Source organism: Sceloporus occidentalis, unplaced genomic scaffold, assembly GCF_023333645.1.
Source record: "Sceloporus occidentalis isolate IW3139 unplaced genomic scaffold, rSceOcc1.0.p SCAF_533, whole genome shotgun sequence".
Classification (NCBI taxonomy): domain Eukaryota; kingdom Metazoa; phylum Chordata; class Lepidosauria; order Squamata; family Phrynosomatidae; genus Sceloporus; species Sceloporus occidentalis.
The window spans coordinates 72,386-84,461 of record NW_028317513.1 but is presented as its reverse complement, the minus strand read 5'-3'; the positions used below and the strand labels follow the sequence as shown (position 1 = coordinate 84,461).

The window sequence follows — 12,076 nt, the reverse complement described above, 5'->3', positions numbered from 1 at the left end:
ATATAATATATATGCTTTTTATAATGGGAGACAAGAGGACATCTTTGAAGGGGCGATAGGAGCACACCAATGGAAAAAGAGAGGTTAAAAGATTGCTAAGGGGATAGGGTCAAAAGGGTAGGTGGTGATCAGACAAGAGGACATTAGCAGCTGAGAGGGGTGGCCCAACATCACTCCCCTATGCTCAGATGTTATTCCTGCTCCAGTATCACCACTTTATACAATAAGATGCTTATCTTTGTCTTTTTTCTTCATTGAAAGCATTACTGTTTCACGAGATGACCCCTTCAATACTAAGGTAATGTCTCTAGTTTTCATACAAAAAAAACGCAAATGACCCCGACGTGATTTGAACACGCAACCTTCTGATCTGGAGTCAGACGCGCTACCGTTGCGCCACGAGGTCAGACGCTCTTGAGGTTTTAAAATGTCTTTAAATACAAGGCCCACCTTTCTAGTCTTGCAATAGTATAGTTCGCATAGGCTCACAGTTCTTCCACTGAACCACCAATGCATTTGCGACACCGAGCTTGAAAACACGACAAGCGGTTGATGGGGAATCAATAAGTGAGTTGATTATACGTGTAGCTGTTAAAAAAAATGCGTGCCCTGTGTGAGGATCGTACTCACGACCTTCAGATTATGAGACTGATACGCTACCTACTGCGCTAACAAGGCAAACTCTTCCAGGGTTCTGTTGTTTAAGCTCTTCATACGTAATGCATTGCAACATAGCAAAGAAGAATTTCCTTCAGAATGGGTAAAACGCACCTCGCTTTTCCGGAGACCTGACTTACCAATGCTCTGAAAAAGAAGCTTGCACTGGCCAGGAATCGAACCCGGGTCTCCCGCGTGGGAGGCGAGAATTCTACCACTGAACCACCAATGCAGCTGTAACACGAGACTTGGAAATCCATAGGGATTCCAGTGGTCCGACAGAAAATGATGGAAGCGGTGGTTGGGAGATCAATTAGTTAGTCCTAGATGTAATGTAAGTTCACATGGACAAAGAGTGAGCCAACAGCAGTGCATTCATCTTGACGAGGTGGCCGAGTGGTTAAGGCGATGGACTGCTAATCCATTGTGCTCTGCACGCGTGGGTTCGAATCCCTTCCTCGTCGCTTGCTTTTCTGCTCTTTATGGCTTCTGTTGCTAAAGTTCTTGTCACATTCCAGATAATGCATTTCTGGGGAACCTCCCTGGATGGGCTACATGAAGGTCTCTCTGTGTTAATAGGCAGTGGTTGGGGTGGGGGCAAACATCGCTCCCCTGCCTGATGAAAATGTAAACTAACCCGGGGAAGCGTTATTAAAGAGTATTCTTGACAGCTTCCCAGTCCAGAGAGGGAAGGGAGGACAGCAGTTACATCGGGATGTCTTTGGAGCAGAGCCCGCTTTATGTAGTGTTTGGGTATGTCGATTGCCTGACAGTTGTAGTTTTGTCATCACCCTTACTGTGAGAAGCACTGAGTGAATTGGTGATACATGAAAAAAGACCACAACAACGGTATATAGATATATACTATAATATAATATATATGCTTTTTATAATGGGAGACAAGAGGACATCTTTGAAGGGGCGATAGGAGCACACCAATGGAAAAAGAGAGGTTAAAAGATTGCTAAGGGGATAGGGTCAAAAGGGTAGGTGGTGATCAGACAAGAGGACATTAGCAGCTGAGAGGGGTGGCCCAACATCACTCCCCTATGCTCAGATGTTATTCCTGCTCCAGTATCACCACTTTATACAATAAGATGCTTATCTTTGTCTTTTTTCTTCATTGAAAGCATTACTGTTTCACGAGATGACCCCTTCAATACTAAGGTAATGTCTCTAGTTTTCATACAAAAAAAACGCAAATGACCCCGACGTGATTTGAACACGCAACCTTCTGATCTGGAGTCAGACGCGCTACCGTTGCGCCACGAGGTCAGACGCTCTTGAGGTTTTAAAATGTCTTTAAATACAAGGCCCACCTTTCTAGTCTTGCAATAGTATAGTTCGCATAGGCTCACAGTTCTTCCACTGAACCACCAATGCATTTGCGACACCGAGCTTGAAAACACGACAAGCGGTTGATGGGGAATCAATAAGTGAGTTGATTATACGTGTAGCTGTTAAAAAAAATGCGTGCCCTGTGTGAGGATCGTACTCACGACCTTCAGATTATGAGACTGATACGCTACCTACTGCGCTAACAAGGCAAACTCTTCCAGGGTTCTGTTGTTTAAGCTCTTCATACGTAATGCATTGCAACATAGCAAAGAAGAATTTCCTTCAGAATGGGTAAAACGCACCTCGCTTTTCCGGAGACCTGACTTACCAATGCTCTGAAAAAGAAGCTTGCACTGGCCAGGAATCGAACCCGGGTCTCCCGCGTGGGAGGCGAGAATTCTACCACTGAACCACCAATGCAGCTGTAACACGAGACTTGGAAATCCATAGGGATTCCAGTGGTCCGACAGAAAATGATGGAAGCGGTGGTTGGGAGATCAATTAGTTAGTCCTAGATGTAATGTAAGTTCACATGGACAAAGAGTGAGCCAACAGCAGTGCATTCATCTTGACGAGGTGGCCGAGTGGTTAAGGCGATGGACTGCTAATCCATTGTGCTCTGCACGCGTGGGTTCGAATCCCTTCCTCGTCGCTTGCTTTTCTGCTCTTTATGGCTTCTGTTGCTAAAGTTCTTGTCACATTCCAGATAATGCATTTCTGGGGAACCTCCCTGGATGGGCTACATGAAGGTCTCTCTGTGTTAATAGGCAGTGGTTGGGGTGGGGGCAAACATCGCTCCCCTGCCTGATGAAAATGTAAACTAACCCGGGGAAGCGTTATTAAAGAGTATTCTTGACAGCTTCCCAGTCCAGAGAGGGAAGGGAGGACAGCAGTTACATCGGGATGTCTTTGGAGCAGAGCCCGCTTTATGTAGTGTTTGGGTATGTCGATTGCCTGACAGTTGTAGTTTTGTCATCACCCTTACTGTGAGAAGCACTGAGTGAATTGGTGATACATGAAAAAAGACCACAACAACGGTATATAGATATATACTATAATATAATATATATGCTTTTTATAATGGGAGACAAGAGGACATCTTTGAAGGGGCGATAGGAGCACACCAATGGAAAAAGAGAGGTTAAAAGATTGCTAAGGGGATAGGGTCAAAAGGGTAGGTGGTGATCAGACAAGAGGACATTAGCAGCTGAGAGGGGTGGCCCAACATCACTCCCCTATGCTCAGATGTTATTCCTGCTCCAGTATCACCACTTTATACAATAAGATGCTTATCTTTGTCTTTTTTCTTCATTGAAAGCATTACTGTTTCACGAGATGACCCCTTCAATACTAAGGTAATGTCTCTAGTTTTCATACAAAAAAAACGCAAATGACCCCGACATGATTTGAACACGCAACCTTCTGATCTGGAGTCAGACGCGCTACCGTTGCGCCACGAGGTCAGACGCTCTTGAGGTTTTAAAATGTCTTTAAATACAAGGCCCACCTTTCTAGTCTTGCAATAGTATAGTTCGCATAGGCTCACAGTTCTTCCACTGAACCACCAATGCATTTGCGACACCGAGCTTGAAAACACGACAAGCGGTTGATGGGGAATCAATAAGTGAGTTGATTATACGTGTAGCTGTTAAAAAAAATGCGTGCCCTGTGTGAGGATCATACTCACGACATTCAGATTATGAGACTGATACGCTACCTACTGCGCTAACAAGGCAAATTCTTCCAGGGTTCTGTTGTTTAAGCTCTTCATACGTAATGCATTGCAACATAGCAAAGAAGAATTTCCTTCAGAATGGGTAAAACGCACCTCGCTTTTCCGGAGACCTGACTTACCAATGCTCTGAAAAAGAAGCTTGCACTGGCCAGGAATCGAACCCGGGTCTCCCGCGTGGGAGGCGAGAATTCTACCACTGAACCACCAATGCAGCTGTAACACGAGACTTGGAAATCCATAGGGATTCCAGTGGTCCGACAGAAAATGATGGAAGCGGTGGTTGGGAGATCAATTAGTTAGTCCTAGATGTAATGTAAGTTCACATGGACAAAGAGTGAGCCAACAGCAGTGCATTCATCTTGACGAGGTGGCCGAGTGGTTAAGGCGATGGACTGCTAATCCATTGTGCTCTGCACGCGTGTGTTCGAATCCCATCCTCGTCGCTTGCTTTTCTGCTCTTTATGGCTTCTGTTGCTAAAGTTCTTGTCACATTCCAGATAATGCATTTCTGGGGAACCTCCCTGGATGGGCTACATGAAGGTCTCTCTGTGTTAATAGGCAGTGGTTGGGGTGGGGGCAAACATCACTCCCCTGCCTGATGAAAATGTAAACTAACCCGGGGAAGCGTTATTAAAGAGTATTCTTGACAGCTTCCCAGTCCAGAGAGGGAAGGGAGGACAGCAGTTACATCGGGATGTCTTTGGAGCAGAGCCCGCTTTATCTAGTGTTTGGGTTTGTCGATTGCCTGACAGTTGTAGTTTTGTCATCACCCTTACTGTGAGAAGCACTGAGTGAATTGGTGATACATGAAAAAAGACCACAACAACGGTATATAGATATATACTATAATATAATATATATGCTTTTTATAATGGGAGACAAGAGGACATCTTTGAAGGGGCGATAGGAGCACACCAATGGAAAAAGAGAGGTTAAAAGATTGCTAAGGGGATAGGGTCAAAAGGGTAGGTGGTGATCAGACAAGAGGACATTAGCAGCTGAGAGGGGTGGCCCAACATCACTCCCCTATGCTCAGATGTTATTCCTGCTCCAGTATCACCACTTTATACAATAAAATGCTTATCTTTGTCTTTTTTCTTCATTGAAAGCATTACTGTTTCACGAGATGACCCCTTCAATACTAAGGTAATGTCTCTAGTTTTCATACAAAAAAAACGCAAATGACCCCGACGTGATTTGAACACGCAACCTTCTGATCTGGAGTCAGACGCGCTACCGTTGCGCCACAAGGTCAGATGCTCTTGAGGTTTTAAAATGTCTTTAAATACAAGGCCCACCTTTCTAGTCTTGCAATAGTATAGTTCGCATAGGCTCACAGTTCTTCCACTGAACCACCAATGCATTTGCGACACCGAGCTTGAAAACACGACAAGCGGTTGATGGGGAATCAATAAGTGAGTTGATTATACGTGTAGCTGTTAAAAAAAATGCGTGCCCTGTGTGAGGATCGTACTCACGACATTCAGATTATGAGACTGATACGCTACCTACTGCGCTAACAAGGCAAATTCTTCCAGGGTTCTGTTGTTTAAGCTCTTCATACGTAATGCATTGCAACATAGCAAAGAAGAATTTCCTTCAGAATGGGTAAAACGCACCTCGCTTTTCCGGAGACCTGACTTACCAATGCTCTGAAAAAGAAGCTTGCACTGGCCAGGAATCGAACCCGGGTCTCCCGCGTGGGAGGCGAGAATTCTACCACTGAACCACCAATGCAGCTGTAGCACAAGACTTGGAAATCCATAGGGATTCCAGTGGTCCGACAGAAAATGATGGAAGCGGTGGTTGGGAGATCAATTAGTTAGTCCTAGATGTAATGTAAGTTCACATGGACAAAGAGTGAGCCAACAGCAGTGCATTCATCTTGACGAGGTGGCCGAGTGGTTAAGGCGATGGACTGCTAATCCATTGTGCTCTGCACGCGTGGGTTCGAATCCCATCCTCGTCGCTTGCTTTTCTGCTCTTTATGGCTTCTGTTGCTAAAGTTCTTGTCACATTCCAGATAATGCATTTCTGGGGAACCTCCCTGGATGGGCTACATGAAGGTCTCTCTGTGTTAATAGGCAGTGGTTGGGGTGGGGGCAAACATCACTCCCCTGCCTGATGAAAATGTAAACTAACCCGGGGAAGCGTTATTAAAGAGTATTCTTGACAGCTTCCCAGTCCAGAGAGGGGAGGGAAGGGAGGACAGCAGTTACATCGGATGTCTTTTGAGCAGAGCCCGCCTTTATCTAGTGTTTGGGTTTGTCGATTGTCTGACAGTTGTAGTTTTGTCATCACCCTTACTGTGAGAAGCACTGAGTGAATTGGTGATACATGAAAAAAGACCACAACAACGGTATATAGATATATACTATAATATAATATATATGCTTTTTATAATGGGAGACAAGAGGACATCTTTGAAGGGGCGATAGAGCACACCAATGGAAAAAGAGAGGTTAAAAGATTGCTAAGGGGATAGGGTCAAAAGGGTAGGTGGTGATCAGACAAGAGGACATTAGAAGCGAGAGGGGTGGCCCAACATCACTCCCCTATGCTCAGATGTTATTCCTGCTCCAGTATCACCACTTTATACAATAAGATGCTTATCTTTGTCTTTTTTCTTCATTGAAAGCATTACTGTTTCACGAGATGACCCCTTCAATACTAAGGTAATGTCTCTAGTTTTTCATACAAAAAAAACCGCTAATGACCCCGACGTGATTTGAACACGCAAACCTTCTGATCTGGAGTCAGACGCGCTAACCGTTGCGCCACGAGGTCAGACGCTCTTGAGGTTTTAAAATGTCTTTTAAATACAAGGCCCACCTTTCTAGTCTTGCAATAGTATAGTTCGCATAGGCTCACAGTTCTTCCACTGAACCACCAATGCATTTGCGACACCGAGCTTGAAAACACGACAAGCGGTTGATGGGGAATCAATAAGTGAGTTGATTATACGTTGTAGCTGTTAAAAAAAAAGCGTGCCCTGTGTGAGGATCGTACTCACGACATTCAGATTATGAGACTGATACGCTACCTACCGCGCTAACAAGGCAAATTCTTCCAGGGTTCTGTTGTTTAAGCTCTTCATACGTAATGCAATTGCAACATAGCAAGAAGAATTTCCTACAGAATGGGTAAAAACGCACCTCGCTTTTCCGGAGACCTGACTTACCAATGCTCTGAAAAAGAAGCTTGCACTGGCCAGGAATCGAACCCGGGTCTCGCGCGTGGGAAGCGAGATTCTACCACTGAACCACCAATGCAGCTGTAAACACAAGACTTGGAAATCCATAGGGATTCAGTGGTCCGACAGAAAATGATGGAAGCGGTGGTTGGGAGATCAATTAGTTAGTCCTAGATGTAATGTAAGTTCACATGGACAAAGAGTGAGCCAACAGCAGTGCATTCATCTTGACGAGGTGGGCCGAGTGGTTAAGGCGATGGACTGCTAATCCATTGTGCTCTGCACGCGTGGGTTCGAATCCCATCCTCGTCGCTTGCTTTTCTGCTCTTTATGGCTTCTGTTGCTAAAGTTCTTGTCACATTCCAGATAATGCATTTCTGGGGAACCTCCCTGGATGGGCTACATGAAGGTCTCTCTGTGTTAATAGGCAGTGGTTGGGGTGGGGGCAAACATCACTCCCCTGCCTGATGAAAATGTAAACTAACCCGGGAAGCGTTATTAAAGAGTATTCTTGACAGCTTCCCAGTCCAGAGAGGGAAGGGAGGACAGCAGTTACATCGGGATGTCTTTGGAGCAGAGCCCGCTTTATGTAGTGTTTGGGTATGTCGATTGCCTGACAGTTGTAGTTTTGTCATCACCCTTACTGTGAGAAGCACTGAGTGAATTGGTGATACATGAAAAAAGACCACAACAACGGTATATAGATATATACTATAATATAATATATATGCTTTTTATAATGGGAGACAAGAGGACATCTTTGAAGGGGCGATAGGAGCACACCAATGGAAAAAGAGAGGTTAAAAGATTGCTAAGGGGATAGGGTCAAAAGGGTAGGTGGTGATCAGACAAGAGGACATTAGCTGAGAGGGGTGGCCCAACATCACTCCCCTATGCTCAGATGTTATTCCTGCTCCAGTATCACCACTTTATACAATAAGATGCTTATCTTTGTCTTTTTTCTTCATTGAAAGCATTACTGTTTCACGAGATGACCCCTTCAATACTAAGGTAATGTCTCTAGTTTTCATACAAAAAAAACGCAAATGACCCCGACGTGATTTGAACACGCAACCTTCTGATCTGGAGTCAGACGCGCTACCGTTGCGCCACGAGGTCAGACGCTCTTGAGGTTTTAAAATGTCTTTAAATACAAGGCCCACCTTTCTAGTCTTGCAATAGTATAGTTCGCATAGGCTCACAGTTCTTCCACTGAACCACCAATGCATTTGCGACACCGAGCTTGAAAACACGACAAGCGGTTGATGGGGAATCAATAAGTGAGTTGATTATACGTGTAGCTGTTAAAAAAAATGCGTGCCCTGTGTGAGGATCATACTCACGACATTCAGATTATGAGACTGATACGCTACCTACTGCGCTAACAAGGCAAATTCTTCCAGGGTTCTGTTGTTTAAGCTCTTCATACGTAATGCATTGCAACATAGCAAAGAAGAATTTCCTTCAGAATGGGTAAAACGCACCTCGCTTTTCCGGAGACCTGACTTACCAATGCTCTGAAAAAGAAGCTTGCACTGGCCAGGAATCGAACCCGGGTCTCCCGCGTGGGAGGCGAGAATTCTACCACTGAACCACCAATGCAGCTGTAACACGAGACTTGGAAATCCATAGGGATTCCAGTGGTCCGACAGAAAATGATGGAAGCGGTGGTTGGGAGATCAATTAGTTAGTCCTAGATGTAATGTAAGTTCACATGGACAAAGAGTGAGCCAACAGCAGTGCATTCATCTTGACGAGGTGGCCGAGTGGTTAAGGCGATGGACTGCTAATCCATTGTGCTCTGCACGCGTGGGTTCGAATCCCATCCTCGTCGCTTGCTTTTCTGCTCTTTATGGCTTCTGTTGCTAAAGTTCTTGTCACATTCCAGATAATGCATTTCTGGGGAACCTCCCTGGATGGGCTACATGAAGGTCTCTCTGTGTTAATAGGCAGTGGTTGGGGTGGGGGCAAACATCACTCCCCTGCCTGATGAAAATGTAAACTAACCCGGGGAAGCGTTATTAAAGAGTATTCTTGACAGCTTCCCAGTCCAGAGAGGGGAGGGAAGGGAGGACAGCAGTTACATCGGGATGTCTTTTGAGCAGAGCCCGCTTTATCTAGTGTTTGGGTTTGTCGATTGTCTGACAGTTGTAGTTTTGTCATCACCCTTACTGTGAGAAGCACTGAGTGAATTGGTGATACATGAAAAAAGACCACAACAACGGTATATAGATATATACTATAATATAATATATATGCTTTTTATAATGGGAGACAAGAGGACATCTTTGAAGGGGCGATAGGAGCACACCAATGGAAAAAGAGAGGTTAAAAGATTGCTAAGGGGATAGGGTCAAAAGGGTAGGTGGTGATCAGACAAGAGGACATTAGCAGCTGAGAGGGGTGGCCCAACATCACTCCCCTATGCTCAGATGTTATTCCTGCTCCAGTATCACCACTTTATACAATAAGATGCTTATCTTTGTCTTTTTTCTTCATTGAAAGCATTAGTGTTTCACGAGATGACCCCTTCAATACTAAGGTAATGTCTCTAGTTTTCATACAAAAAAAACGCAAATGACCCCGACGTGATTTGAACACGCAACCTTCTGATCTGGAGTCAGACGCGCTACCGTTGCGCCACGAGGTCAGACGCTCTTGAGGTTTTAAAATGTCTTTAAATACAAGGCCCACCTTTCTAGTCTTGCAATAGTATAGTTCGCATAGGCTCACAGTTCTTCCACTGAACCACCAATGCATTTGCGACACCGAGCTTGAAAACACGACAAGCGGTTGATGGGGAATCAATAAGTGAGTTGATTATACGTGTAGCTGTTAAAAAAAATGCGTGCCCTGTGTGAGGATCATACTCACGACATTCAGATTATGAGACTGATACGCTACCTACCGCGCTAACAAGGCAAATTCTTCCAGGGTTCTGTTGTTTAAGCTCTTCATACGTAATGCATTGCAACATAGCAAAGAAGAATTTCCTTCAGAATGGGTAAAACGCACCTCGCTTTTCCGGAGACCTGACTTACCAATGCTCTGAAAAAGAAGCTTGCACTGGCCAGGAATCGAACCCGGGTCTCGCGCGTGGGAAGCGAGAATTCTACCACTGAACCACCAATGCAGCTGTAACACAAGACTTGGAAATCCATAGGGATTCCAGTGGTCCGACAGAAAATGATGGAAGCGGTGGTTGGGAGATCAATTAGTTAGTCCTAGATGTAATGTAAGTTCACATGGACAAAGAGTGAGCCAACAGCAGTGCATTCATCTTGACGAGGTGGCCGAGTGGTTAAGGCGATGGACTGCTAATCCATTGTGCTCTGCACGCGTGGGTTCGAATCCCATCCTCGTCGCTTGCTTTTCTGCTCTTTATGGCTTCTGTTGCTAAAGTTCTTGTCACATTCCAGATAATGCATTTCTGGGGAACCTCCCTGGATGGGCTACATGAAGGTCTCTCTGTGTTAATAGGCAGTGGTTGGGGTGGGGGCAAACATCACTCCCCTGCCTGATGAAAATGTAAACTAACCCGGGGAAGCGTTATTAAAGAGTATTCTTGACAGCTTCCCAGTCCAGAGAGGGAAGGGAGGACAGCAGTTACATCGGGATGTCTTTGGAGCAGAGCCCGCTTTATGTAGTGTTTGGGTATGTCGATTGCCTGACAGTTGTAGTTTTGTCATCACCCTTACTGTGAGAAGCACTGAGTGAATTGGTGATACATGAAAAAAGACCACAACAACGGTATATAGATATATACTATAATATAATATATATGCTTTTTATAATGGGAGACAAGAGGACATCTTTGAAGGGGCGATAGGAGCACACCAATGGAAAAAGAGAGGTTAAAAGATTGCTAAGGGGATAGGGTCAAAAGGGTAGGTGGTGATCAGACAAGAGGACATTAGCAGCTGAGAGGGGTGGCCCAACATCACTCCCCTATGCTCAGATGTTATTCCTGCTCCAGTATCACCACTTTATACAATAAGATGCTTATCTTTGTCTTTTTTCTTCATTGAAAGCATTACTGTTTCACGAGATGACCCCTTCAATACTAAGGTAATGTCTCTAGTTTTCATACAAAAAAAACGCAAATGACCCCGACGTGATTTGAACACGCAACCTTCTGATCTGGAGTCAGACGCGCTACCGTTGCGCCACGAGGTCAGACGCTCTTGAGGTTTTAAAATGTCTTTAAATACAAGGCCCACCTTTCTAGTCTTGCAATAGTATAGTTCGCATAGGCTCACAGTTCTTCCACTGAACCACCAATGCATTTGCGACACCGAGCTTGAAAACACGACAAGCGGTTGATGGGGAATCAATAAGTGAGTTGATTATACGTGTAGCTGTTAAAAAAAATGCGTGCCCTGTGTGAGGATCATACTCACGACCTTCAGATTATGAGACTGATACGCTACCTACTGCGCTAACAAGGCAAATTCTTCCAGGGTTCTGTTGTTTAAGCTCTTCATACGTAATGCATTGCAACATAGCAAAGAAGAATTTCCTTCAGAATGGGTAAAACGCACCTCGCTTTTCCGGAGACCTGACTTACCAATGCTCTGAAAAAGAAGCTTGCACTGGCCAGGAATCGAACCCGGGTCTCCCGCGTGGGAGGCGAGAATTCTACCACTGAACCACCAATGCAGCTGTAACACGAGACTTGGAAATCCATAGGGATTCCAGTGGTCCGACAGAAAATGATGGAAGCGGTGGTTGGGAGATCAATTAGTTAGTCCTAGATGTAATGTAAGTTCACATGGACAAAGAGTGAGCCAACAGCAGTGCATTCATCTTGACGAGGTGGCCGAGTGGTTAAGGCGATGGACTGCTAATCCATTGTGCTCTGCACGCGTGGGTTCGAATCCCATCCTCGTCGCTTGCTTTTCTGCTCTTTATGGCTTCTGTTGCTAAAGTTCTTGTCACATTCCAGATAATGCATTTCTGGGGAACCTCCCTGGATGGGCTACATGAAGGTCTCTCTGTGTTAATAGGCAGTGGTTGGGGTGGGGGCAAACATCACTCCCCTGCCTGATGAAAATGTAAACTAACCCGGGGAAGCGTTATTAAAGAGTATTCTTGACAGCTTCCCAGTCCAGAGAGGGGAGGGAAGGGAGGACAGCAGTTACATCGGGATGTCT

General features: G+C 45.1%; 26 non-coding genes across 26 annotated transcripts; 8 read left to right on the top strand and 18 right to left on the bottom strand.

Annotated features, from left to right (window-relative positions):
* Positions 1 to 334: 334 nt before the first annotated feature.
* On the bottom strand, positions 335 to 406 carry TRNAW-CCA (transfer RNA tryptophan (anticodon CCA)). Its single transcript has one exon. It is a non-coding gene; the product is annotated as a tRNA-Trp (tRNA).
* A 199-nt stretch (positions 407 to 605) lies between these two features.
* TRNAM-CAU (transfer RNA methionine (anticodon CAU)) lies at positions 606 to 678 on the bottom strand. The gene has a single exon. It is a non-coding gene; the product is annotated as a tRNA-Met (tRNA).
* Positions 679 to 818: 140 nt separating this feature from the next.
* On the bottom strand, positions 819 to 889 carry TRNAG-CCC (transfer RNA glycine (anticodon CCC)). Its single transcript has one exon. It is a non-coding gene; the product is annotated as a tRNA-Gly (tRNA).
* Positions 890 to 1,039: 150 nt separating this feature from the next.
* TRNAS-GCU (transfer RNA serine (anticodon GCU)) lies at positions 1,040 to 1,121 on the top strand. Its single transcript has one exon. It is a non-coding gene; the product is annotated as a tRNA-Ser (tRNA).
* Positions 1,122 to 1,860: 739 nt separating this feature from the next.
* On the bottom strand, positions 1,861 to 1,932 carry TRNAW-CCA (transfer RNA tryptophan (anticodon CCA)). Its single transcript has one exon. It is a non-coding gene; the product is annotated as a tRNA-Trp (tRNA).
* A 199-nt stretch (positions 1,933 to 2,131) lies between these two features.
* TRNAM-CAU (transfer RNA methionine (anticodon CAU)) lies at positions 2,132 to 2,204 on the bottom strand. Its single transcript has one exon. It is a non-coding gene; the product is annotated as a tRNA-Met (tRNA).
* Positions 2,205 to 2,344: 140 nt separating this feature from the next.
* TRNAG-CCC (transfer RNA glycine (anticodon CCC)) lies at positions 2,345 to 2,415 on the bottom strand. The gene has a single exon. It is a non-coding gene; the product is annotated as a tRNA-Gly (tRNA).
* Positions 2,416 to 2,565: 150 nt separating this feature from the next.
* On the top strand, positions 2,566 to 2,647 carry TRNAS-GCU (transfer RNA serine (anticodon GCU)). The gene has a single exon. It is a non-coding gene; the product is annotated as a tRNA-Ser (tRNA).
* A 739-nt stretch (positions 2,648 to 3,386) lies between these two features.
* TRNAW-CCA (transfer RNA tryptophan (anticodon CCA)) lies at positions 3,387 to 3,458 on the bottom strand. Its single transcript has one exon. It is a non-coding gene; the product is annotated as a tRNA-Trp (tRNA).
* A 412-nt stretch (positions 3,459 to 3,870) lies between these two features.
* On the bottom strand, positions 3,871 to 3,941 carry TRNAG-CCC (transfer RNA glycine (anticodon CCC)). The gene has a single exon. It is a non-coding gene; the product is annotated as a tRNA-Gly (tRNA).
* Positions 3,942 to 4,091: 150 nt separating this feature from the next.
* TRNAS-GCU (transfer RNA serine (anticodon GCU)) lies at positions 4,092 to 4,173 on the top strand. The gene has a single exon. It is a non-coding gene; the product is annotated as a tRNA-Ser (tRNA).
* Positions 4,174 to 4,912: 739 nt separating this feature from the next.
* Positions 4,913 to 4,984, bottom strand: TRNAW-CCA (transfer RNA tryptophan (anticodon CCA)). Its single transcript has one exon. It is a non-coding gene; the product is annotated as a tRNA-Trp (tRNA).
* Positions 4,985 to 5,396: 412 nt separating this feature from the next.
* Positions 5,397 to 5,467, bottom strand: TRNAG-CCC (transfer RNA glycine (anticodon CCC)). Its single transcript has one exon. It is a non-coding gene; the product is annotated as a tRNA-Gly (tRNA).
* Positions 5,468 to 5,617: 150 nt separating this feature from the next.
* On the top strand, positions 5,618 to 5,699 carry TRNAS-GCU (transfer RNA serine (anticodon GCU)). The gene has a single exon. It is a non-coding gene; the product is annotated as a tRNA-Ser (tRNA).
* A 744-nt stretch (positions 5,700 to 6,443) lies between these two features.
* On the bottom strand, positions 6,444 to 6,517 carry TRNAW-CCA (transfer RNA tryptophan (anticodon CCA)). The gene has a single exon. It is a non-coding gene; the product is annotated as a tRNA-Trp (tRNA).
* A 415-nt stretch (positions 6,518 to 6,932) lies between these two features.
* Positions 6,933 to 7,002, bottom strand: TRNAG-CCC (transfer RNA glycine (anticodon CCC)). Its single transcript has one exon. It is a non-coding gene; the product is annotated as a tRNA-Gly (tRNA).
* A 150-nt stretch (positions 7,003 to 7,152) lies between these two features.
* TRNAS-GCU (transfer RNA serine (anticodon GCU)) lies at positions 7,153 to 7,235 on the top strand. Its single transcript has one exon. It is a non-coding gene; the product is annotated as a tRNA-Ser (tRNA).
* Positions 7,236 to 7,970: 735 nt separating this feature from the next.
* TRNAW-CCA (transfer RNA tryptophan (anticodon CCA)) lies at positions 7,971 to 8,042 on the bottom strand. The gene has a single exon. It is a non-coding gene; the product is annotated as a tRNA-Trp (tRNA).
* A 412-nt stretch (positions 8,043 to 8,454) lies between these two features.
* Positions 8,455 to 8,525, bottom strand: TRNAG-CCC (transfer RNA glycine (anticodon CCC)). Its single transcript has one exon. It is a non-coding gene; the product is annotated as a tRNA-Gly (tRNA).
* Positions 8,526 to 8,675: 150 nt separating this feature from the next.
* TRNAS-GCU (transfer RNA serine (anticodon GCU)) lies at positions 8,676 to 8,757 on the top strand. The gene has a single exon. It is a non-coding gene; the product is annotated as a tRNA-Ser (tRNA).
* Positions 8,758 to 9,501: 744 nt separating this feature from the next.
* Positions 9,502 to 9,573, bottom strand: TRNAW-CCA (transfer RNA tryptophan (anticodon CCA)). The gene has a single exon. It is a non-coding gene; the product is annotated as a tRNA-Trp (tRNA).
* A 412-nt stretch (positions 9,574 to 9,985) lies between these two features.
* On the bottom strand, positions 9,986 to 10,056 carry TRNAG-CCC (transfer RNA glycine (anticodon CCC)). The gene has a single exon. It is a non-coding gene; the product is annotated as a tRNA-Gly (tRNA).
* Positions 10,057 to 10,206: 150 nt separating this feature from the next.
* TRNAS-GCU (transfer RNA serine (anticodon GCU)) lies at positions 10,207 to 10,288 on the top strand. The gene has a single exon. It is a non-coding gene; the product is annotated as a tRNA-Ser (tRNA).
* A 739-nt stretch (positions 10,289 to 11,027) lies between these two features.
* TRNAW-CCA (transfer RNA tryptophan (anticodon CCA)) lies at positions 11,028 to 11,099 on the bottom strand. Its single transcript has one exon. It is a non-coding gene; the product is annotated as a tRNA-Trp (tRNA).
* Positions 11,100 to 11,511: 412 nt separating this feature from the next.
* TRNAG-CCC (transfer RNA glycine (anticodon CCC)) lies at positions 11,512 to 11,582 on the bottom strand. The gene has a single exon. It is a non-coding gene; the product is annotated as a tRNA-Gly (tRNA).
* Positions 11,583 to 11,732: 150 nt separating this feature from the next.
* Positions 11,733 to 11,814, top strand: TRNAS-GCU (transfer RNA serine (anticodon GCU)). The gene has a single exon. It is a non-coding gene; the product is annotated as a tRNA-Ser (tRNA).
* Positions 11,815 to 12,076: the final 262 nt, after the last annotated feature.